The sequence below is a fragment of the Bactrocera dorsalis genome, chromosome 6, assembly GCF_023373825.1.
Source record: "Bactrocera dorsalis isolate Fly_Bdor chromosome 6, ASM2337382v1, whole genome shotgun sequence".
NCBI lineage: Eukaryota > Metazoa > Arthropoda > Insecta > Diptera > Tephritidae > Bactrocera > Bactrocera dorsalis.
Window position 1 is genome coordinate 19,180,778 of NC_064308.1, and position 26,517 is coordinate 19,207,294.

The 26,517-nt window shown below is 37.7% G+C and overlaps 2 protein-coding genes and 1 pseudogene across 9 annotated transcripts in view; 1 reads left to right on the forward strand and 2 right to left on the reverse strand.

The window, feature by feature from the left end:
• Positions 1-26,517, reverse strand: part of LOC125779268 (uncharacterized) — a 465,548-nt gene that overhangs the window by 324,058 nt on the left and 114,973 nt on the right. The window lies entirely within an intron of this gene.
• Positions 1-26,517, forward strand: part of LOC125779281 (myosin-13-like) — a 279,252-nt gene that overhangs the window by 228,608 nt on the left and 24,127 nt on the right. The window lies entirely within an intron of this gene.
• Positions 15,083-15,281, reverse strand: LOC125779908 (small nucleolar RNA U3; annotated as a pseudogene).

Below are 26,517 nucleotides of genomic sequence, written 5' to 3' on the forward strand. Positions count from 1 at the left end.
TTATGAGTGCTTGGAGCGCACTTATGAGAGATGCCCCCGCCACGATGTCAAAATCGTGCTTGGCGACTTTAACGCCAGGGTGGGCAAAGAAGGTATCTTTGGCACTACGGTCGGTAAATTCAGCCTCCATGATAAAACATCCTCAAATGTGTTGAGGCTGATCTACTTCGCCGGGGCCCGAAATATGGTTATCTGTAGTACTAGATTCCAGCATAAGAAGATACATCAAGCTACCTGGCTGTCCCCGGATCGAGAAACCACCAATCAGATCGATCATGTTGTGATAGACGGAAGACACATCTCCAGTGTTTTAGATGTGCGTGCGCTCCGAGGTCCTAACATCGACTCGGACCACTATATTGTTGCTGCCAAGATTCGCACCCGCCTCTGTGCAGCAAAAAACGCACGCCAACAAACACAAGGAAGGTTCGACGTCGAGAAGCTGCAATCACAACAGACAGCCGAAAGATTTTCCACTCGGCTTGCACACCTGCTCTCTGAGAGCACTCGTCAACAACTCGGTATAAGGGAACTGAAGGACGGCATTTCAAACTCCTTACGTACAGCTACAACCGAAACCATTGGTTTTCGGAAAGTGCAAAAGAACAGCTGGTACGACGAGGAGTGCCGTGTCGCAGCGGAGAGAAAACAGGCTGCCTACCTCGCAACGTTACGATCGACCACAACACGTGTGGGATGGGATAGATACCGAGAGTTGAAGAGGGAAGCGAGACACATTTGCAGACAAAAGAAGAGAGAGGCCGAAATGCGTGAGTACGAAGAGCTTGACAAGCTGGCGAACAGGGGTAATGCCCAAAAATTCTACGAAAAAATGCGGCGACTTACAGAAGGTTTCAAGACCGGAGCATACTCCTGTAGAACCCCCAAGGTGATCTAGCCACCGATGCCCAGAGCATACTTAGATTACGGAGGGAACACTTCTCCAGCCTGCTGAATGGCAGTGAACACATAATACCAGGAGAAGGCGAACCCGATTCCCCAATCGAGGACGATGGAGCAGACGTTCCATTTTCCGGCCATGACGAAGTTCGAATAGCAGTTGCCCGCCTGAAGAACAACAAAGCGGCAGGTGCCGACGGATTTCCGGCCGAGCTATTCAAACACGGCGGCGAAGAACTGATAAGGAGCATGCATCAGCTTCTTTGCAAAATATGGTCGGATGAGAGCATGCCCAACGATTGGAATTTAAGTGTGCTATGCCCAATCCATAAAAAAGGAAACCCCACAATCTGCGCCAACTACCGTGGGATAAGCCTCCTCAACATCGCGTACAAGGTTCTATCGAGCGTATTGTGTGAAAGATTAAAGCCCACCGTCAACAAACTGATTGGACCTTATCAGTGTGGCTGCAGACCTGGTAAATCAACAACCGACCAGATATTCACCATGCGCCAAATCTTGGAAAAGACCCGTGAAAGGAGAATCGACACTCACCACCTAGTCGTCGATTTCAAAGCTGCTTTCGACAGCACGAAAAGGAGCTGCCTTTATGCCGCGATGTCTGAATTTGGTATCCCCGCAAAACTAATACGGCTGTGTAAACTGACGTTGAGCAACACGAAAAGCTCCGTCAGGATCGGGAAGGACCTCTCCGAGCCGTTCGATACCAAACGAGGTTTCAGACAAGGCGACTCCCTATCGTGCGACTTTTCCAATCTGCTGCTGGAGACAATTATTAGAGCTGCAGAACTGAATCGAGCAGGTACAATCTTTTATAAGAGTGTACAGCTTCTGACGTATGCCGATGATATTGATATCATCGGTCTCAACACCCGCGCCGTTAGTTCTGCTTTCTCCAGACTGAACAAGGAAGCAACGCAAATGGGTATCTCCTGTCATCAAACAAACAGTCGTCGCACTCGCGACTTGGCACTCACATCACTGTTGACAGTCATAACTTTGAAGTTGTAGATAATTTCGTCTATCTTGGAACCAGCGTAAACACCACCAACAATGTCAGCCTGGAAATCCAACGCAGGATTACTCTTGCCAACAGGTGCTACTTCGGACTGAGTAGGCAATTGAAAAGTAAAGTCCGCTCTCGACGAACAAAAACCAAACTCTATAAGTCGCTCATAATTCCCGTCCTGCTATATGGTGCAGAGGCTTGGACGATGACAACAACCGATGAGTCGACGTTGCGATTTTCGAGAGAAAAGTTCTGCGAAAGATTTATGGTCCTTTGCGCGTTGGCCGCGGCGAATACCGCATTCGATGGAACGATGAGCTGTACGAGATATACGACGACGTTGACATAGTTAAGCGAATTAAAAGACAGCGGCTACGCTGGCTAGGTCATGTTGTCCGGATGGATGAAAACACTCCAGCTCTGAAAGTATTCGACGCAGTACCCGCCGCGGGAAGCAGAGGAAGAGGAAGACCTCCACTCCGGTGGAAGGACCAAGTGGAGAAGGACCTGGCCTCGCTTGGAATATCCAATTGGCGCCACGTAGCGAAGAGAAGAAACGATTGGCGCGCTCTTGTTGACTCGGCTACAATCGCGTAAGCGGTGTCTACGCCAGTAAAGAAGAAGAAGGTCATTAACCAGTCCATTAATTCTTCCGTAATGCCATTACCTTCCATTCTTTTTAAAAATTACCAAATCTCCCACCTTCAATAATGGCAGTGACTTCACATTTCGATCATAGTAATATCTTTGTTTTTCTTTCTTTTTATCGGTTTTTTCTTGAATAGCCTCCTCTTTGACATTGTTTCTGACAAACAGTTGTTCCGACACTGGCAGTTTCGTTTTAATCAGTCTACCAAAGAATAATTCCGATGGAGTAAAATGCATACTTGCGACCGACGTAGGATTATATTCCATGATTATGTATTCAAATTGTTTTACTTCATTTGCCTCATAGCAACGTTTCAAAATGTTCTTGGCAATTACCACTCCCTTCTCAGCCAACCATTGCTTTGTGGATATCTTGGACTTGAGTATTTAAATTTGACATTAAAATCCCGTAAAAATTTTTCAAATTCCGACGAATTAAATGGAACATTGTCACTTTTAATGATCGACGGATATCCGATCGTGTTAAATGTGGTACAAAATACTTCAATTAAATATCCAGAAGGTTTGTTGTTGACCCTGGTCGCTACCAAAAAATATGAATATGCGTCCACTATGGAGATGTAGTCCCGACCGGCATATTCAAATAAATCCACGGATGCAATATGATACGGATATTTGGGATTTATTTCCTGAACCAATGGTTCTCTCTTTTTTTCTCACAAATGTTGCATGATGTAATCATTTCTTTAATTTGAGTGCTCATTCCTGGCCAAAAGTATAACATTCTTGCTCTCGCAAGTGTTTTTCCAATCCCGAGATGTAGTTCATGCAACCACTTGACCATTTTTCCCCGCAACCCAGTTGGAATCACAAATTTATGGTCCTTAAACAGTGGTCGGCAGCCCATAGACCCGCGGGCCTGAGTGCAATCGTGTTTTTACGCAGACACGATCGGCAATTCGCATGTACGCAAGAGATTGGTATACCCAAACAGCTAGTCTCTGCTTGACTTTTGTTAAAGCAACATTATGCGCGCTTGTTTAATTCAAATACACTGCAAAAATATTGTTCACATGAGCAAGAGCATCCTGCAACATCACAACACCTCATCACACATCACATCACATCACGTCACGTCACAACACCTCATCACACAACAGTTCAGCACACACCACTACACACACACGCATCAAACACAGTACCTGACACCGCTCACTATTACAACACAACAACCACACGATCATTAGCGAGACGACTCGGATTAATTTAATATTCACCACCCAAACTATCAAAAGGGATAGATCCGAACGGGATCACTCTCTTTCTCGTTTGATCCGCAAAGCAAGTCGGTCGATCCGCAACGATACCTTTATTTCTAATTGCAACCTCCGCATTTTTCCTCATTTGTGACTTCCCGCCAAAGTGACGTTGTGACGTGAGTTCGGGAGTTCGCCGCAGTGTCAGTGTGTGACAACAAGTACCAAAATAAAAAGAAAATAATTACAGAAAATTGTTATAACAAATATAAATTGTATAATTGTAATTAAAGTGTTATACAAATAGAAAAAGGGAAATACAAGATTGAAGTGAAAATTAATACAGTGTGAAAGAAAGTGTTTTTATTTGGAATAAGTATACTACAAGTGTATCAAGTAAGTATACTAGTGTTACACGTCAACAAATATGTTTGACAATTCTTGGGAATTCATGTTTTTTTTCTTTGAAAATTATTTAAAAAAGCCGCAATGCTACATTTGTTCGACATAATTAGCAAAATGCAGCAAATATAACATAAGAAGGCACTACATGTCACATCATATTGATTATGAAAAGTACAAAAATGATGAAAGAGCGGAACTACTTGTCGAAATGAAAGCCACAGTGTTCAATAAATTTTTAAAACAGCCAGATCATAATCAAAATTGTGAAGAACGCCAAATATTAAAAGCCTCTTATGTTGTTGCGCTTGCATTGGCAAAGAAATGTCGTCCATATGAAGACGGTCCTTTTGTAAAAAATCTTGTTGAAAATGTTTTAAATTGCTTTGGCCAAAGTGGTAAATATATGGCTTTGCTTGTTGAAACGATTCCATTATCAGCCAGAACTCTTAATCACCGTACAGCAAAAATAAGTAATTTTTTATCTGAGGATTTGAAAAAACGCCTTCAGGAATGTTTGTTTTTTTCTATTTGTTTAGATGACAGTACTGACGTAGTAGGTAATACATGCCAATTAATAATTTTTTTGAAAACAGTCCACGAAAATTTGGTTACTTATGAGGATTTTGTTGGGTTAGTTTCTTTGCGTGGTCATGTAAATGGGCAAACATTGTGGGAAGCTGTTAATGAGAGAAGTTTTTCAATTATTGACAAAAATAAATTGAAAGCTGTCTGCACAGATGGAGCAAAGGTGATGGTGGGAAAAAAGAAGGGCTTTATTGGGCATTTAACCAAACATATTGTTGTGCCAACATTTCATTGCATTATACATCAGCAAGCCCTATTTGCTAAAAATTTATGCTTGAATGATGTGATGAAAATATGTGTAGAAATTATAAATAAAATAATGCGTTAAATCATAGAAAATTTAAAACATTTCTTGAGGAGGTTGAAGCTGACTACGGTGATTTACTGTTATTCACAGAAGTACTCGTAAGGTGGGTTAGCAGAAGAAGAAGTCTAGAAAGGTTTTTTGAACTTCGATGCGAAATTTTAGAGTTCTTAAAACTGGATCAGTCTCCAGATTCTAAAAGATTATCGGGTCATTTAAGCGAGAACGATTTTTTAATCAGACTAGCATTCCTTACTGACTTTTGTAATATGATTAATGAACTCAATCTTGCACAGCAGGGCGAAAATAAACATATATTTGAATTATTTCCAATTATTAACAATTTCAAAAGAAAATTACAAATTTTAAATGAAAAATTAAGAAATAAAAATATAAGCTCACTGCCGAAAACTGGATCACTTAATTTATGTATTTCAGATTCTTTATTCTTTACAAGAAGTGAGGAAATATTTCACAAGATAAACAAGAGATTTGAAGATTTTAATAAAATATTACCGGCTATAGACCTTCACAATAACACTTATGTTTCTGATGTACAAAATCAAAGCCCTGCAATTAGAAATAAAATACAACAAATGATAGAAGATGTCTCATTACCTTTGGCGACGGGAAAGGAGTTTTGGAAGCAAATATGTAAAAAAAACACCCGAATTGCACAACCGAAACATATAAGCTCTGTTCAATGTTTGGCACCACCTATATGTGCGAAAACGCTTTTTCTATCGTTTAACAGACACGAATTTAGAAGACCTCATGAGAATTAAACTTAACAAAACTAATATAAATATAGATGACATTTTAAGAACTATTTAATAGTTAAACTTAAGGTGCAAACAGTAAACGCAAAGTTAACCTATAATTTCAAATAATATTAATAATATTTTTTTTTAATTAAATATTCATATATTTAACCCTGCAGTGGTTGTGCGGATTACATATGTATAAACTTTTTATGATTAACAAATTGAAGTTTTTATTTTTTTTATAATTTTAGTGAAATGAAATACATTTACGTTTTTTTCTTTGTTATAATGAAAAATACCTGAAGTAAACAATAAACAAAGAAGTAAGCAAATATGTGGATTAGTGTTTTTATTTTTAAGCATGAAAATGACATATGTACATACTTATATAATCCACGCGACCTATCACGTCACTTTACGGTGCGCTAGCACTGCAAGGTGAATCGAATTAGCTTTGCGCATTTTTCCAATATTATTCAAAATACGTTTAACATTTTTTCAGACTTCTACCCCTTACAAGGGAATGATTTTTCAAATTTTCGAAAAGCAGTTCTGATATTTTTTTTGTAATATCTAATACTTCTTTCTATTTTTAAAGTGTTCTGTGAAATTTTCAACAAAAAATATATTATTTGCGCGCAAAATTTTTTGGGTGTACAATTTGACAGCGGCAATGAGTATTTTTGCCACATACACAAGCAAGAATATTTTTGTATGCGTGCACTCGGCACTTGCCGACCACTATCCTTAAACAATAAACCATTTTCAAAGTATAGTTCTGATTTCACCTTATGAAACTTTCGGCAAAAATCATTCAGGATTCGATATTCTGGCCATCCGTTTGTTACGTATTTACACACATGTTTCAGGTTTTCATCCGAATTTAATGACCGCTTTAAGCATTCGATATTACGCAAGCCTATTTTGTAATCCTCCGGTGAATAACTGCACTCACTTCATCTCTAATCTCATCATCCTCCTCCCCTCCTGAGATCACGTCCATCTGTGCACGAAAAAGACAATCAGCTAACAACGTGCTTTTTCCGGGTTTATAAATGATTTCCATTTGCGGATATCTTAATAATACCATGAACATTCTTGCAATCGCGGTGTGACACCATCGATATCACGCATGTTTAATGTTTCAAGTGGTTTGTGATCACTTTCAACTATGAACTCGCGGCCATAAATAAAATTTTTAAAACGTGTGCATGCAAAAACCACGGCCAAAACTTCCTTTTCAATTTGTGCCCACCTCTGTTCACTTTTGGTTTGGGGTCCTAGATGTAAAAGCAATTGTGTGACTGTCTTGCAATAGGGACGATCCAAGTCCATCTTTTGACGCATGTCTGAATGACAATCGGTTTCTCTGAATCAAATGTATATGATATACATACTTTATACTTTGACCCTGGTATATCTCCAACGAGATACCTGTCGTGGCCAATCACCTTGATTACCGTGAACGGACGTTTGTATAGTGGCTCCAATTTGCGAGAACCACCAATACTAACAGGCTCATTTTCGGTGAGAACCAAATCACCAACGTTATATTGTGTAGGTTTTCGATGTTTTTCGTTAAAACGCTGTTTAGCTTTTTCTCGCTGCTGATTAATACGACTTACTGCTTCAGTTTGAATTTCGTTCATCTCGTCATTACTTGTAACATCATCTTCATCTAATATTAATTTATTCTGAAGAATATCTCGAGGCTTGTAATTGAATAAAAGTTCTTGTGGAGTTCGCTGAGTTGTTTTGTTCTTTGTAGTGTTTAGTGCCCACTGTATACCTTTAAGTTGATCATCCCGGGTTTTGTCGTCTTCCGTCGACGGAAGTAACATACCCAGTAGAGGTTCGGTTGGTACGCTCTGCATGTCCGTTTGCGCGCCGAGTTCGAACAGCATTCAAAATCTGTTTAATATCATTATCGTTGCAATATTGTCTAAAATCCTGAGAAGTAAATGCTGTTCCACGATCGGTTACTATTCGTGTTGGCACTCCGAAATAGCTGCTTACTTCGTTAAGTAATGTCAATACATGTCGTGTCGCTGTGCTTCTAACAGCTCGTAATATTTTGCCACCCCGCTGTTTATTATATGCGCATTCAATGCACGATTTCAAAAATGTCTTAACAAAATTACGCATTCGAGGAAACCAAAAATATTTGTTTAATTCTTCTAAAGTCTTTTCTGTACTAAGATGTTTAACTTTCTCGTGCACGCTCTGTACAATTTTGTATCGCATTGATTTTGGTACTACCCATAGCTTATTACTTTTCTGCTTTCGATAAAGTCTTCCGTTTTCGATTTTGTATTCATCATTAGTAATTTTATCACCGCTGGCAAGTTTTTCTACAATATCTCGAATATCTTTGTCTTGATGCTGCATACTGTATATCCAGTCACCTACGTCTAAAGTTGTTTTCGCAATTTGCAGAGACGCTGTATCGATTTCTTCACCTTTTTCATATGGCATTCTGCTGAGAAAATCGACATGCTCCATTCTTCTACCTGGTCGGTGCTCCAATTTTACAAGAAAGTCTTGAATACGTAACCCCCAACGTGCAATTCATGGTATCACTCACGTTTGTGCATTGCTGCAGTAACCGCGATACAGTCAATCACAACTACGATCTCTTTCCCTTGCACATAATACCTAAAACGCGCTAGGCTGCTCACCACCGCCAGTACTTCCAGCCCATAGCTATGAAAGTTTCGCTCGCTGTCTGTCGTAGATCTGCTGTTATATGCAACTGGTTTCCAGTCGCCGCCGTCTCGTTGTAAAAGTACACCCGCAATACCAACAGAGCTAGCATCAGTATGAATCCGATGATCTGCCTCGACACGATATCGTGTCATCAATGGCTTCGATGTTAACGCTGTTTTCAATGCTAAAAATGCTTCTTCTTGTTTTTCTGCCCATTGAAATTGTTGATTTTTACGCAGCAATAAACGTAACGGCTCACTTATAATCGAGTAACCTGGTACAAAGCGTCGAAAATACCCGCTAAGACCAAGAGAACGTCTTACATCTGTTATAGATTTTGGAGTAGTAAAACAATTTACGGCAATTGTCTTCACAGTACCTGGGCTTATGCCACCTGAATGAAGTTTGTGCCCTAAAAACTCGATCGTCTGCTTCATAAACTCGCATTTTTTAATATTTAATGTTAAATTGAGTTCGCGCAATGCCTTAAAAACACGTTTAAGTTTTTCATACATCTCGGTGACGTTACTGCTACCTACTAATATGTCGTCCATATAGTGGATCATGTCACCAGGTCGAGTTCTATATTTGATATTTTGCATTAGCCGCTGGAATACCGCAGGCGCGTTTCTGAGGCCAAACGGCATTCTCTTAAACTCAAACAAACCTTCAGTTGTTATAAACGCTGTATACTTGCGACACCCTTCTTCTATTGATACCTGATAGTACCCGCTGTTTAAATCTAGTACTGAAAAATATTTGTATCGCATGGCTTCACTAAGCCTTTCTTCAATATTTGGTGTTGGATAAACTTCTTTTATCGTATGCTGATTAAGTCGCCTATAGTCGACGCAAAGGCGTTCACCGCCAGTTTTCTTTTTTACTAAAATAATTGGGCTTGCGTATTCGGATTTAGATGTGGCAATAATATCGCATGCCAAAAGTTTTCTAATTATTTCGGTAACTAAATGCTTCTTCGGCTCCGGCACCCTGTACGGTTTTTGAGCTATTGGTACATTCGTTGTCAATTCGATTTTCATTTCCATCGCGTTAGTCAAGCCAATGTCAGTAAGATTTTCCGCAAAAACGTCTGTGTTATCAGCTAACAATACTTGCAAGTCAGCTTTTACATTTATGTCATCAATACTGCTAATAATTTCGCTGAAATCAGTTTCTCGATGCTTACCTTTGTAACCTGCGTAGAAAATACGAAGCTGTCGTTCTTTATTTCTGCAACAACGTCTGCGTTTTTAAAAATATCTTGCCCCAAAAGCACGTCCATTGTTGTCCATTGTATCATCATCAACAATAAACAAATTGACGATTAAAACTACATCATCAACAGCCATGTTCACGTTGATACTCTCAGTTGAAGTACGTTTTCCACCGCAAATGCCTATTATTTCCACAGCGCATGGATACTTCTTGGTATTTAAATTTGTTACAGCTGATCGTCGTATCAATCAATGTAATATCATACTGCATTCGCTACCAGTGTCTACGAGAGCTACTAAGGCCTTACCGTTTACGCTGATTGGTTTTTCGAAAAACTTAGATGGTTGATGTATGTGTGTTTGCTTCACAGCTACTGCTTTTTTACCACAATTTTCTGGCTCGCTACTTCCGTGGAATTTGTTACAATCTTTACATTTACGCGGTTGCCTCGGTTTTGGACAATTCCGCGCGATATGTCCACATTCTTTACAATTATAACACGTTATGCCTTTTGTTTCGATTGTATTCCAACGCATGTCTTTTGCACTGTCTTTATTTCGATCACTCGTATATTCATTTTTAAAGTGTTTTGTCACAGTTAAGTTTTGAAGGTAACTTTCAATTGTTTCGCGCATATCTTTTAACGAATTAAACTTCAATGCAGCTATTGCAGTCTGCAATTCACGGTGTTTCAATCCGTCGCGAATGTATTTTATAATTGAACTAGGCCATACCGTCGGCCTAGTCCGCTCATTCTAAAACAATACTCTAAAATCTTTTCATTTTGCATACGCGTCGTACTTGCCATTTTATAATGTACTTGCGCTTCATTCAATTCACAACCGAATTCGCTTTTTAACGCATTCGCTAAATCAGGCCAATTGGAATAAAATGCTGGTGCTGCGTCTAACCACATACGCGCAACACCTTTTAATTTTCCATACACGTCTAAGAGTAAACACTTTTCGTGTAAGCCGTAAGCACTTATGGAACTGTCCACTCTATTTACAAATTATGTCACTGTTAGTGAGTTATCAGTAGTTGGGTCAAACTCAGGAATTGTCTCTGCAATTTCCTTTACACTGGCACTTCGACCCACTGTTCGTATTGAATTCTGTGGTGTAGTAACTAAACGTTCTTCATTTACATTTTCTCGCACGGTATCATTATTTCTTTGCCGCATTTGACCAGCATTTCACGCAAATCATTTACCTGGCTTTGTAAATTAGATTCTGTTTCGATTTCGATTTCATCACTACCTAAGAAATCATTTAATCGCATTATCAATTCGGCTATTGAACCCGATGTTAGTAAATTATTATTACGTAGTTGTTCCTTCAGTTCATCAACTTTCAAAGATGCTACTTTTATTTTCATTTTGCGTTTTTATTTTTATTAACAAGTATTCTTATTGGATTTTACTTTTCTTTATTTTGCTTCATTCGTCATGCAAACAAAATTTTAGACAATAACAACACACAATTGTCACTGTTTCTCTTCTTTTGTTTTTACACTTTCTGTATGTATCCGTTTCGCAATCTCTCGTCCATTCGTACGCGAGAATGTAATTCAAACACAAACAGTCACAATGTTTTTTATTTATTTCTCTCTCTCGTTACACCGAACGCTTGTCCGTTTGTACATGCGCAAATGCAAACCTTCGCTTTTCTTGCTTTTATGCCTCGCCAACTGCTCGTCCATTCGTACGCGCAACAGGCAAATTACAACAACAATTATGTCTACGTTTTTAAATGCAAACCGCCGATTTCGTTTCTATGCTTCGCTAAGCGCTCGTCCATTCGTACGCTCAAAAGGCTAATCGTAACAACAATTCTGTTTGATTTTCAAACGCAAACCGTCACCAACATGATCGTTCTTGCCACACTTGGTCTGCTATGTTCAAACGCACGACCACTCGCATGTGCGACTGCTCAAACCGATCACAACAATAACACACACATGTGAGGCTATGAGAAGCATCCCACTTCTGAACTAAAAGATGCTAGATCTTTAGGGGTTGTCAGGATTCTGATTTATTATTTAAAGATTGTATCTCGTACAATATTATTTATTATTACATAGTTCAATTATATTAAATATATTCGTTTTGAAAGTTAAAATAAAATAAAAACTAAATGATTATTCACGAACGATGTTGACGCGACGACGTATCTATTCAACTTCTTTTCTCGGGTTGTTCGTGCGCTCGTTCTTTTGTGTTGCAGGGATGCAATTATGCGGTTGACCTTACATTAGTTAAAGGTAGTTTTTGCGAACCTGACGAACAGGACATTGTAAATACTTTAGGTCCTATAGAGTCTATTTCCACCACTTTCAGTGACGAGGTAGGAGACTGTACTTCGTGTTCACATGAAGGGGATGAGAAGGTGTCCCTTATTTACAATATATTTGAGAAACACTCATATTCCTCACCTTTAGGAACTTTAGATAATAGGGTGATAAATAGCAAAACACAAACAGATGCGTACCTAAGTGAAAGGACACCTAGGAAAAGAAAATTTGTTAGCGAAACAGATAGCTTAAAAAAAGAAATATAAATTTAGAAAATGAGATGCAAGATTAAAAAAAAAACAATTAGAAGAGAAGGAAAAAGAAATTGAGGCCCTAAAAAGAAACAGTTTGACTATTGAAAATAGTGAGAATAGGCAAATTGTTGAGCTATGTAGCAAATTGCCTCCACATATTGCTGCATGTGTGAGGAATTGTTTGTCTAATAATAACCGTAATCTTCACGGTAATAGATACGATAGGGAATTAAAAACCATAGCTCTGGGGGTTCACTTCTTGTCACCTTTAGCATATAGATATTTACAGCCCTATTTTAATTGGCCATCACCAAGAACTTTGTCCAAATTTATTCAAAGTTGTCCACGAAGTCCTGGTTCACGTATAGCGGCATAAAAACTCTGGAACTTCGAAGCCGTGGCTTTATCAAAGACCAGAAAAACGTGTCAATTTGTTGCGATGAAATGCCTTTGAAGACCCATTTGCAGTATGATAGATATAGGGATTTAAATGTAGGTCTGGAGGATTATGGTGATGAAAATCGTTGCTCCAGAATTGCTTCAAGTGTTTTAACACTTATGGTTCAAGGCATAGGTGATGAGCCTTGGTCTCAACCACTTGCTTATTTTTTTGTGCATAAATCATGCAAAGGAGATATTTTAAAACAGTATGTATTTAGGAGGATGGAGTCATGTGCAGAAGTACACGCAAGTGAGGAAAGTTCTCTGATCGCCATTACCTTGGGAGTGGCCAGAAACTATTCTTTTACATATGACTCAAGCAGTTCACGACTTCCGGTCTTTGACCAAGTATCCTATGGGTAGCCTAAGAACATCCGTTTGAAGTCGAGCTAAAGTGAGAAGGCGAAACATCCCTTATATAGGGTTGTGCGCTGGATTTGGGACCCGCCACGTAAAAAAACACCCCCAGCGAATAGTAACAACCAGACTCTGATGAGAGACCCCCCTTTTGATGACGACCATGGAAAGCGAAATAAGGACTACGAATTGAGGGCATGCACCTGGAATGTCCGGTCCCTTAATTGGGAAGGTGCCGCTGCCCAGCTGGTTGTTGTGCTCGTGAAAATGAAGGCTGACATCACCGCCGTCCAAGAAATGCGATGGATGGGACCAGGAAAGAGACGAGTAGATCCTTGTGGCATTTACTACAGTGCTTATAAATATAAAGGAGCGCAAGTTTGGTGTGGGATTCGTGGTTGGAGAGAGACTTCGGCGCCGAGTACTATCATTCACTCCGGTGAATGAACGTCTAGCCACAATCCGCATCAAAGCGAGGATCTTAAACATATCGCTGATTTGCGCCCACGCCCCGACGGAAGATAAGGACGATGTGACCAAAGATGACTTTTATGAGGGCTTGGAGCGCACTTATGAGAGCTGCCCCCGCCCTTCAAAGTTTGCCAAGACCAACCCTAAAACCACTTCAAAATATTGAAATCGCGGAAATTGATTTGAGTGAAAATTTTTTCCTAAAACAAAATTCATCAGTTTATTTTTGCCGCTTATGTATTCAAAGTTTTTAAAACTTCATAGTTGTATGAGTCCGATACCTCATTTTGAAGAAGCAACTGATGAAAAAAGAATATAACGACTGCAGTCTGGTCAAACCACCTGCAGACTTTCTAAACTTTGTCGAAAAATTAGAGGAAATATTTTGCGAGAAGTTAAATTCTTACATGCATAACCAAACCATACTTAAGTCAGCGCAACCTAAGTGTCAATGGTGGTGTTGGTGGTAAGCGCTAAGAAAGTCAAGATGCTACCACAGGTTCGAATCTCGACAGAATAAATTTTTAATTTTTTGCTTTTAACATCGTATACTATACAAATAAATATTTTTCTTACTAATAGAAATTAAATTTATCACAGCAATATTATGTATATGTATATTATGTATATTGCTGTGATAAATTTAATTTCTATTAGAAAAATATTTATTTGTATAGTATACGATGTTAAAAGGCATACATCTTCTATCCTATCTTGTGTATCTGCACATGCTCATATGAGTGTATGTATATGCATGTGCGCGTTCAGAAATTGAAATCATATTTTCATCACTTATCAATATACTTATTACATGTGCGCGCAATGACTTGCATGTTCATACATTCATATATACTTATATGTACATATATTTGCATACATTGCCAAACAAATAATGCACAAGCATACAAACATACATATGCGTACACATATGAATATGTCACCAACAAAAAATTGATCTTCACAAGTCAATATGGCAGCCAAATTGGCGAAGAACAAGTGTAGTACATTTTACAACAAAAACGATTTCATTCATGAACGCAGGCGCAAATTCCACAAGCGATCTCGCTTCATTCATGAAAACAGAGGCCGTAACATCTCCCCGAGCATGCCTTTGCCAACAAGTCGTCTTTTCGCGACGATGGCAAAAGCTAAAAATCATAAATTGCACAACTTTCTGGTGCTTCTTGCAAAAGTCTGCGTCGATATGTATTCACGATCATACGTATACATACATACATATTTACGCATGTTTGTAGGCGAAGCTGCTACAGCGGCAAGGGGTGACAATCGGAGGCCATTACTTTACTTATGCCATAGAAATTCTATTGCTACGAATATGGAAATGACAACGAAATAATGCAAATATGCATATTTCTAAAGGTCATTAATTTTTTTGAAGAAATGAAAGGAATGAATGATTCTGAGAAGTATAGTCTTAACTTTTACGGCCAACGCAAAGTATTTCAACCGAATGGAATTTATTCATTCAAATCACCACTCAGAAGTCGTTTTATCCGTTGTAAGCGAACGATTTTCGAAGAAACATCATTTCTAATATGCCACAAGACAAAATTAGAAATGAACTTCTTAAACCTCACGCTGTCAGATAAAACGGTATACCTCGTCATCGCGGGTCGATTTCCAAAAATGGAAATGAAGACACACAGAAATGACTCTGTGAAGTATAGTATTCATTTTTCAACGGCCAACGCAAAGTATTTCAACCAAAAGATACGCAAAATAGTTGAGAATTCGCAGAAATGAAAGACAAACTAAAGAAAAAAGTATAACTTCAATAATACAAAAGCATACAAACATACATATGCGCACACATGTGAATATGTCACCAACCAAAAATTGAAACATTGTTCTACAAAAACAACAACAGCATAAGCATGGCAACATTGTGTTGTTGGTAGAAAAGCCGAGCTGTGCCGAAAGAAACGATCGCCGATTGTCACCGCTTCCCTTGCTACTCGAACATCTTCGCAGACAAGCTTGCGATAGATTCTTATTGAGCAAGGTTGCGCAACCTGAATATATCGCAACCTTTTCCGAACTCGTATAAGAAGTATAACTTCAAAAAAACAATAAATAAAATCTACTGAAATAAAACATTTAGTTATAATATACTTTATATAAGTATATACTAATATACTTTTTATTTGGGCTTATAATTATAAAATCGGCAGAAAAAGGGTGCCAGTTTTGTTGTTCACACAATAAAACTAAACGCAATAATGAAAACAAAAATAATTAACAAATAACTGCGATAAGTTATATACTTTCATATTTAAAAAAATACCAACACCTACGTGAATATAAGATTTCTATTCAAGAAATAGTTTGACGTTGCTTATACAAATACACCGATTGTTCGAAATATATTCCATTTGAAATTAACTCAACTCAAATTCCTTAATTTTTAATAGCGGTTCATTGTTAACCAAATTACAGTAAATCGCTGCTTGGCCACCAACTTTCATATGATGAGTGTTGTTCATTATTTGGTTGGCAGTTGTTGTTAGCGTTGTTGCCATTATAGTAGTTTTATGCAAACATACGTAATTCTTCCCGATGTTCTATTGGTTTTGGAGGAGCCGGTTCCTCCCACTCTCCCGATTCGGCATCATAATATTGCGCAGCACGGTATGGTGGCAATTCGCATGGTACTTGCTCTTCCATGGAGGTCAATTGTATACCCAAATTCTCCAAGCATGGTTGTTGTTGGGACTACCGTTTAAAGCAGACAAATAATCAAACGTTCTACACCAGCTTCTCAGCTGATTCTATAAAAAAAAAAATTAAAAAATACATACATGGTAAATCTTTTGAAATAAAGTTTAATTTTAGCTCACCTAGCAATGCGACGGCAAAAATATAAATATGGCTGTGAATGAGCATAATCTGGACCCCAATATTCGGCATGGTTACTTATTTGTCCGTAAAATTTTTCTGTGGTAAACATTTATCAACTTATTACAGTTAAAAAGAGGCATAAATAAAAAATTTAAGTTTTCATGTATTTGCTTATATTGTTCTCATCTTCAAGAATATATGTTAAAATAAAACGATTTTCTTTTGAAAATATATTAAAGTTTTATATATAACCAATATTTTTGGGACAACTTTTCCATAAATTTTAAGAAAATAACACAATGCAACCATTTTCCGGTTAAAAGTCGGCCATCTTGGATTCCAATAGAAACTCAACCCCGGACACCTCTCAGCAGTCCCTTTGTTTACATAACATCAGCTGGTAGTTACTCTACTACTTCTCTACCTTGGTTTTCATTAATGAATTCCATTCCAGTACAAATACCATTTTACATTGAAGTGCTTTTATTTACATCTCTGCGTCAAAAAAGGTAGTTTCGTCAGATGATCGCAGCTGTGAAAAAATCGAGGAAAAATTTGTCCATTTTAGATATCCGACTTATACTAGAAGGCCAGAATATTCTCCAGAAGCCACTATCAACTCTAAAATTTTGTTCACACAGGCACACTTTTGTCGACCGAACTGATTTTGTTTTCTTGTTCGTAACAATTCATTGTATATGTATAAGTTAACACAATATTTTATGAACTACTACATAAATTCCATTCCCACATTATATGCTAGAAACATACAAACCGTTTGCATACTTTGGAGTCCTATTACAACCAAAAGTGCAACTGCGCTAAACGCGCATCCGCTAAGTTCTTAAGTGAGCGAAACACGCGCAACCATGTCTTCTCCCCCAAAACCAAATAGCTACAGGTGAGCGCTACACGCGCAAACCCTTTTAGTTGACCAAGCATCTTTGGTCACGTAGGCCGGCTCAAGCATAGGTTAGACTATAAACTTTAAAGTTAAGCGTAGTTAGTCTTTTTAAGTTACTAGACTCGACAGGCACATAGTGCCGCTAAAAAACATAAATAATTTTAAGATAATAAAATAGGCACATAGTGCCGACTTAATAAAATTAATTAATAAATAAACCTCCGTCTCGTTAATTGACGCCCGAGCAGGGACCGTGAAAAAAAAAAATAATAATATTTTTTATACTCGCGGACGAAACCTAAATAACATTTCATACTCGGCCCCTTAGTACCTTTCGGAAAAAGGACAATAAATACAAATACATTGAACGGAAAGTGCGTGACGGGGAAATTTAGAATAAATTAAACAAGTGTAAAATAATATAACTATAAGAGGAAAGATTTAAATTAATTCATCAAATACAACCAATACAACTACTAGAGGAAAGATTTAAGTTAATTCATCAAATACAACCAATACAACAAATGCAACTACAAGAGGAAAGATTTAAATTAATTCATCAAATACAACTAATACAACAAATACAACTACTAGAGGAAAGATTTAAACTAATTCATCAAATACAACAAATACAACTACAAGAGGAAAGATTTAAATTAATTCATCAAATACAACCAATACAACAAATGCAACTACAAGAGGAAAGATTTAAATTAATTCATCAAATACAACTAATACAACAAATACAACTACTAGAGGAAAGATTTAAACTAATTCATCAAATACAACAAATACAACTACAAGAGGAAAGATTTAAATTAATTCATCAAATACAACCAATACAACAAATGCAACTGCAAGAGGAAAGATTTAAACTAATTCATCAAATACAACAAATACCACTACAAGAGGAGAAATCTAAATTAATCACACAAAGGAGGAAACACTATCAACACAGGAAAATGCAAATGATATTTATGTAAGTTTGATATTAAAATTATTAGTAAGTAAGGTTATGTGAAAGGAAATAATTATTGTTATAACAAAAGAAAAGTTAACACTGTAAAAAAAAACATTTAATTTAAATAATCATAAACAAGTGAACAAAATGGCGCAAGAACAGATAGCAGAGACCCTTTCGAGGTTAAATTTGCAGGCAAATAATAACAGTTCAAGTACCTCCTCCTTACCCTCTGTTTTTACTGCTAGCCAGAGAAGAGGGCTTTCAAACTTAATAACAGAAACAGTTACCGCCCTACTACACCCTAGAGTAGTAGAAGAAGAGGAGCATAGAGTGGACTTCAGTAGGCATACCGAGTCATTAGACCGAATACCAGATGTAGTGAAGTGTTTGAGGGAATTTTCTGGAAGACCAGGAGAGTTTAGCTCGTGGAGGAAATCCGTAGATAGGATACTGTTGATGCATGGTCAAAACAGGGATTCGCCAAAGTATTATTCAATTCTTCACACAATCAGACACAAAATTACAGGCGAGGCCAACGCGGCACTCGAGTCATATCGGACTCCATTGAATTGGAGTAAGATCAAGAAGTGCCTAATGCTTCACTACTCGGATAAAAGAGACGTCAGTACCTTAGAGTACCAAATGACAACTCTTGTCCAACAGGGTAGAACAGTAGAGGAATTCTACCACGAGGTCTACAGGTGTCTCTCTCTCATACTAGATAAGATTGATTGTCTGGAGCTAGGAGAGGAAGCCATGACTGCTATGGCTAATACCTATAGAGAAAAGGCACTAGACACCTTCGTTAGGGGTCTCAATGGGCAACTGCCAAGTTTACTCAGTGTGAGGGAACCAACCAGCTTGCCACAAGCCCTTCACATGTGCCTTAAATTGGACAATAGTTCATGGACAAGCCATGCCAACAACATTTCCCGTATGATAAGTAATCAAAAACCGACAAACCACTCCCAACAACGAACATACCCCGCAAAGACGCAAGGACGATCGTTTTACCCAGAGCTTGCCAATTTTGGGCAAGGATCTTTCCCTAGACCTCCACAAAAGTATGGTCTAAACCTTCCCCTACAATATGGACGGAATGTCGTACTACAACCCGTTTCAAATCCGACTCCACAATATCGACAATACGGCACACCACAAGCAAATCGATACGTCACATCGTACACTACGCCTTACGGAAATTCTCAACAGGGTTACAGACCATAACTACCACCCAAACACCCAGTCCCAATGGACGTTGACAAGTCCATACAAACCAAACAGGTTAATTATCAGAATAGGCCACAACCCCAAGGACTTCATAATCCGGGGCAACGAAATTCAAACAATGGACAATCCCAACCATTTCATAAACGCCCACCCTCGCTAACTTTATAACAGCCCAATAAAATTCAACGACTCTATAATACAGAAGCTGTATGAACAAGAAGCGGCACATTTTGAAAACGAACAAACAGACTATGCTACCGATAACATTAATTTTTTAGATTAAAGCCTTCTTCGTTGCCATATTTTTCTTACAGGATGAGGAATGGTAACGAATTGAAATTCTTGTTAGATACAGGTTCGAACAAGAATTATATTAACCCGACTTACATACGAAATTCTATTCCAAATCAACCCTTTTATGCAGATTCAGTTGGAGGACCTGTCAAAATAAGTCATCACGCAAATATCGATATCTTCAAAAATGAAATAGGACAAATTAAATTTCATATCATGCCAAACCTAAAAACTTTTGATGCAATTATAGGTAATGACACATTGAAAGATTTAAATGCAGTAATTTTTACAAACGAAAATTATTTCACTCTACTTAACAAATACAAATATCCCATCCGACTGTTTCCAATAAACTCAATTACACATACAACCCTACGGACTAATCACTTGAATCCTGAAGATAATGAAAAACTAAGCAACTTATAAGTTCATGTCCAACCCTATTCGCCGAACCCGACAAGAAATTGGCTTTCGTCACTAATGTCAAATCAGAAATTAGAACAAGAAATGAAAGGCCCATTTACTCAAAAACTTACCCATATCCTATGCCTCTGAAAAAGGAGATTGACCAACAAATTGCTGAATTGTTGAATGATGGCATCATTCGTTCATCGAAATCCCCATACAATTCCCCTGTATGGGTAGTACCAAAGAAACAGGATGCTTCGGGACAGAAAAAATTCGGATGGTAATTGATTATCGTAAGTTAAACGAATAAACCATCCCAGTTAAATATCCCATTCCGGATATTACCACCATTCTATCCAACCTAGGGAAAAATAAATTTTTTTCCACCATTGACCTCAAAAGTGGTTTCCACTAGATTGCACTAAATGAGGCTGACATTGAGAAGACCGCCTTCTCGGTTACCAATGGAAAATTTGAATTTACACGACTTCCATTTGGCCTAAGGAACGCACCTGTTATTTTTCAGCGCACTCTAGATGACGTCCTTAGAGAACATATTGGCATTCGCTGCTACATCTACATAGACGATATTATAATCTTTAGTAAAACTAAAAAAGAGCATTTCGATAATCTGAAGATTATTTTCAATACGTTGGAAGAAGCTCGATTAAAAGTTCAATACGACAAATGTGAATTCATTAAAGAAGAAATAGAGTTTCTAGGTATCATTGTCGATCAAAATGGTATTCGCACCACACCAAAAAAAGTGGAGGCATTAACAAATTTCCCGCTTCCCAGGAACGTTCATGACTTACGCTCCTTTTTGGGAATGACTGGACATTATCGCAAGTTCATAAGAGCCTATGCTCAAATCGCAAAACCACTCACTGAAATATTGAGAGGGGAACTTTGAAGAATTTCCAAACATCAGTCTAAAAAGACCAAACTGAATTTGACAACTGAACAGGTGGAAGCTGTCAACCAACTAAAAATGTGCCTCACATTCGAAGATGTTATACTCCATTATCCCAATTTTGAGAAAGCATTCGTGCTTACCACTGACGCCTCCGATTACGCTTTGGGAGCAGTACTCTCACAAGAAGGTAGACCAATATGCTTACTTTCTAGAACGCTAAGCAGAGCGGAGGAGAACTTTGCAACAAACGGGAAAGAAATGCTAGCGATAATTTGGGCTTTACAGTCCCTTAGATGCTTCCTTTACGGATCAAAAAAGGTCAAAATATACTCCGATCACCAACCCTTAACTTTCGCTATAAGCAATAAAAACACAAACACCAAAATGAAGAGATGGAAAGCTCAGCTAAAGAAATACAACCATGAACTAATTTACAAACCCGGCTGTTCAAATGCACTTACAGTTCATAGTAGTGATAGTTCACCGGAAAATCTGATATACTCAGTAGAAAAACCAATAAATGTCTTTAAAAACCAACTTTTTATCTCTGAAGGACCGGAATCTATATATATAAAAGAAAGTCGTGTTAGTTACATCACTTATAACTCAAGAACGGCAGAACAGATTTGGCTGAAAATTGGTAGGGAGGTAGCTTAGAGCCAGGAGACGGACATAGGATACTTTTTATCTCTTTATGTCAAAATTTAATACAACTCATAAATACAAAAATTATATTTCAAATCATAAGCATTTGTTCAAAATTCATGTTTGTAGGAATCATTTCAATATTTCATTTCTTCAAAAAAAAAAAAAAACAATAAAAACAACCTTACATCTTCGTCTATATAAATATGTATGTATGTAAAAATGAATCGCCAAAATGTATGTACGCTCATAACTTTAATACGACTGAACGAAATTTGATAATTCTTTTTTTAAAATATTCGTTTAGGTTCAGGGATTATTCGAATAATTGCCGGAAAACCCCTAAAAACAGTCCTTTTCTTTTTCTCATACAAACGAATGAATGTTTGTTCGTTAGTAACGCTAAGAGAACGGCTGAACCAATATTGATGAAATTTTAAGAGGTTGTTCGTTGTGGATTAAGGAAGGTTTAGAAATAAAAACATCTTATACTTTTTATGAAAAGTCGGCAAATTGGATAATTCCAAAAAGTAACTTTTTTCCAAAAACATTTTTTTTCAATTTCTGTTTTGTTTTTCAATATTTTGATTTGGAAATTATTTGAATAGTTCAGTCTCGATCGCTTGCTTTTTTATTCCGGCTATTCAAGAGAAAAATTATTACTATTACGATTTACGATGCTTTACGACAGGTTGTGAATTGAACAATTGAAAATTATTCAGTGAAAACTTTACGTGTGAAAGATCCAGTATTATATGAAGTGGTGGAAAGCAATATGGTTCATGGACCTTGCGGACACTACAATCCCTTTTCGGTTTATATGTCTAACAATAAATGCACGAAACACTATCCGCTTGCTTTTCTTTCGGAATAGCAAACTGGAAATGATGGATATCCACTCCATCGTCGTAGCTCATCAGACGACCATACAACTTAGAGTAGTGAATATCGAAGTTGACAACATATGGATCGTACTATATTCTCCACTGTTGTCGAATTCACATTCTAAACTCATATCAATGTTTAGTATTGCAGTTTGGTGTAATCTATAAAATACGTTTGTAAGTACGTCACCAAGGGAAGCAACATGGCGCTTAATGGTCTTAAACGATACGGTCCATACGTGAACTGCAATAAAGCGCTTTGTAGGATATTTACTTTTGCAATTCATGAACGGTTTCCGATTGTTGTGTGTCTCGCAGTTAATATGGAGATTGGCCAAAGAGTTTATTTCAGCCCAGAGAATACATTACAGCCGGTGGTAACACCGCCAACAACAAAACTAACATTGACGAGTTTTTTTCTCAACTTTCGTCAGTGATCCGCTTACGAGAACATTGCTCTATTTGAAAATACCTTGCATTCATGGAATGCATCGTCGAAGAAATAGTTACGCTGAAAGCAAGACCGAACAGTAGATGGACATTCAGGTGTGTTCTCAACTAATGCATTAGGATGAATTTACACAACCCACCCAAAAAACGATGATTGCTTCTACCTTCGGTTGCTACTGATTAATGTACGCGGCGTATTGCGTACTGTGAATGGTATGGTGTGTGCAATTACAATTGCTGGAACACGATAATCAGTGGAAACAAATGTTGGACGATGCGATAGCTACTTCGAATGCCACTGAAGTTCCCACACTTTTCGCGATAATCATTTCACCATATCAGCCTTTAAATCCGCGTCAATTATGAGATACGAACAAAAATGACATTGTCGAAGACATTTTACATCGTATTCGCTAAAAATTGGAAATGGGTCAATTCCGGTTGATGCTTCCGGTGGTTTGATATCAATTCCATCTGCGGTTTATCAATTCACGAAAGATGAACTCATCACCAATCTTCGGACATTGGCCAAATTATCTTAACTATGATTCCTTAAATGCACGCGCAATATTAACTGCCAAAAAATACAGATGTTCTTGACTTAAACTGGAAGATTCAAAGTCAAATTCCGGAAAACTTGCGCTCATACAAATCGACCGATCGTCTTTCCATTGAAGACGTCGCCGTGAATTATCCAGTGGAGTTTCTAAATTCTTTGGAGAGGCTTGGTATGCCACCGCATCATTTGCGTCTCAAAGTTTGATCTGTCGTTATTATGTTTTGCAATCTGCAAGCGCCGAAACTATGTAATGGAACCCGGCTGATTGTGACGCAGCTATCGAATACAAAGACCTGAATGCTTGATTCAACGAATTTCTTTGAGTTCCAACGATTTGCCATTTCAGTTTCCAGCGAAAATTGCATTTGAGATGACACTCAACAGGACCCAAGGATAGTGTGTGCAATAAGTGTGGAAATTCTATGTTTTTCACACGGCTAGATATACGTGGCGTGCACACGAGTTGGAAAGCCATCTTTTCTGTACACCGGAACAGAAACCAAAAAATTTTGTTTATCAAGCTGCGTTACATTGAAAAAAAAATGAAATGATAAATTCAACTTTCTTTTCATTTCAAAACACATAATTTCACGCAGGACAACGGCTGCGGGGCCAGCTAGTCTTCATACAAATTCCAAATAATTTTTCCAATGTACCATAGACATCTTATCACAGAAAAAATCCTTTCCGAGGAGTCACTGAATTCACTTTTAAAAAAACATCTAAATCCTTCAATAATAAATGGCATTAAAACAACAGAAACGATTATAACGGGTGATTTTTTTGAGGTTAGGATTTTCATGCATTAGTATTTGACAGATCACGTGGGATTTCAGACATGGTGTCAAAGAGAAAGATGCTCAGTATGCTTTGACATTTCATCATGAATAGACTTACTAACGAGCAACGCTTGCAAATCATTGAATTTTATTACCAAAATCAGTGTTCGACAATTTTTTTTTTATCGACAAATTTTGTTCAGCGATGAGGCTCATTTCTGGTTGAATGGCTACGTAAATAAGCAAAATTGCCGCATTTGGGGTGAAGAGCAACCAGAAGCCGTTCAAGAACTGCCCATGCATCCCGAAAAATGCACTGTTTGGTGTGGTTTGTACGCTGGTGGAATCATTGGACCGTATTTTTTCAAAGATGCTGTTGGACGCAACGTTACGGTGAATGGCGATCGCTATCGTTCGATGCTAACAAACTTTTTGTTGCCAAAAATGGAAGAACTGAACTTGGTTGACATGTGGTTTCAACAAGATACAGATACAGCTCGCGATTCTATGGCCATTTTGAGGGAAAACTTCGGACAACAATTCATCTCAAGAAATGGACCCGTAAGTTGGCCACCAAGATCATGCGATTTAACGCCTTTAGACTATTTTTTGTGGGGCTACGTCAAGTCTAAAGTCTACAGAAATAAGCCAGCAACTATTCCAGCTTTGGAAGACAACATTTCCGAAGAAATTCGGGCTATTCCGGCCGAAATGCTCGAAAAAGTTGCCCAAAATTGGACTTTCCGAATGGACCACCTAAGACGCAGCCGCGGTCAACATTTAAATGAAATTATCTTTAAAAAGTAAATGTCATGAACCAATCTAACGTTTCAAATAAAGAACCGATGAGATTTTGCAAATTTTATGCGTTTTTTTTTTTAAAAAAGTTATCAAGCTCTTAAAAAATCACCCTATACTAAAAATTCAAGCCATTTACCCTCTACATTTCGCTAATTACAAAATACGATTCACACCACTAGCTGTCGAAGATATTACAAATACGGACGATCAAGACAGAATTATTATCGTGCCCATAGAAACGAAAAAGAAAATAAACTACAGATTTTGGAAAAATATTATTTTCCCGCGATGGCGAAGAAAATTAGGAAAATAATAAAGTTGTGCAGAATGTGTAAAGAGAACAAATATGACCGACATCCAAGCAGGACATACCATTCATATAGACGCAGGACATACCATTCATATAGACATTTTTTCGACAGGCAAGCATAAAGTACTTACTTCTATTGACAAATTTTCAAAATTAGCTGTAATAAAAAATATAGACGGGAAAAGTATCGAAAACATAAAAAAACCATTAAGAGACATAATATTTTACTTCGCAGTACCCAAATGCATGGTTTTTGACAACGAAAAGACATTTAGTTCACAACCAATAAAATTAATGCTAGAAAATGAATTTAACATACAAATTTTCACTGCACCACCATACAAAAGCGAAGTAAACGGAAAAATAGAAAGATTCCACTCGACATTATCCGAAATAATGAGATGCCTTAGACAAGAATACCCAGACAAAAACTTTGAGGACCTTTTGCAATGGTCTGTAAACGAATACAATCATACTATCCACTCCGTTACAGGAAAAAACCAGTTGACATATTTTTTGGCAGACCCTGTCCATCCAATCGCGAAAATCGGGAAGAGACTAGAACAAAAACTCTCGAAAAACTTAAAAAAGCACAAGAACGGGACCTACAATACCATAATAGAAATAAGAAGGACACTAAAGACTACAGGCCAGGACAGAACGTTTTCGTTAGACAAAATAAAAGACTAGGTACCAAACTTTCCAAACGATACAAAGAAGAAATTGTAAAAGAAAATAGGAACTCCACAATATTAACAGAATCAGGAAAAATAGTTCACAAGGACCGCATACGAAACTAACTCAAAACATTTTAATTATTTTTAGATCTCTCTTTTTCCTGAACTTTATTTTAAGCGATGGTTCAGTTGAGGTGTTAGATTACACTCAGTAAGAAATCGTTATGATGGAGGAAGGAATTGGCAAA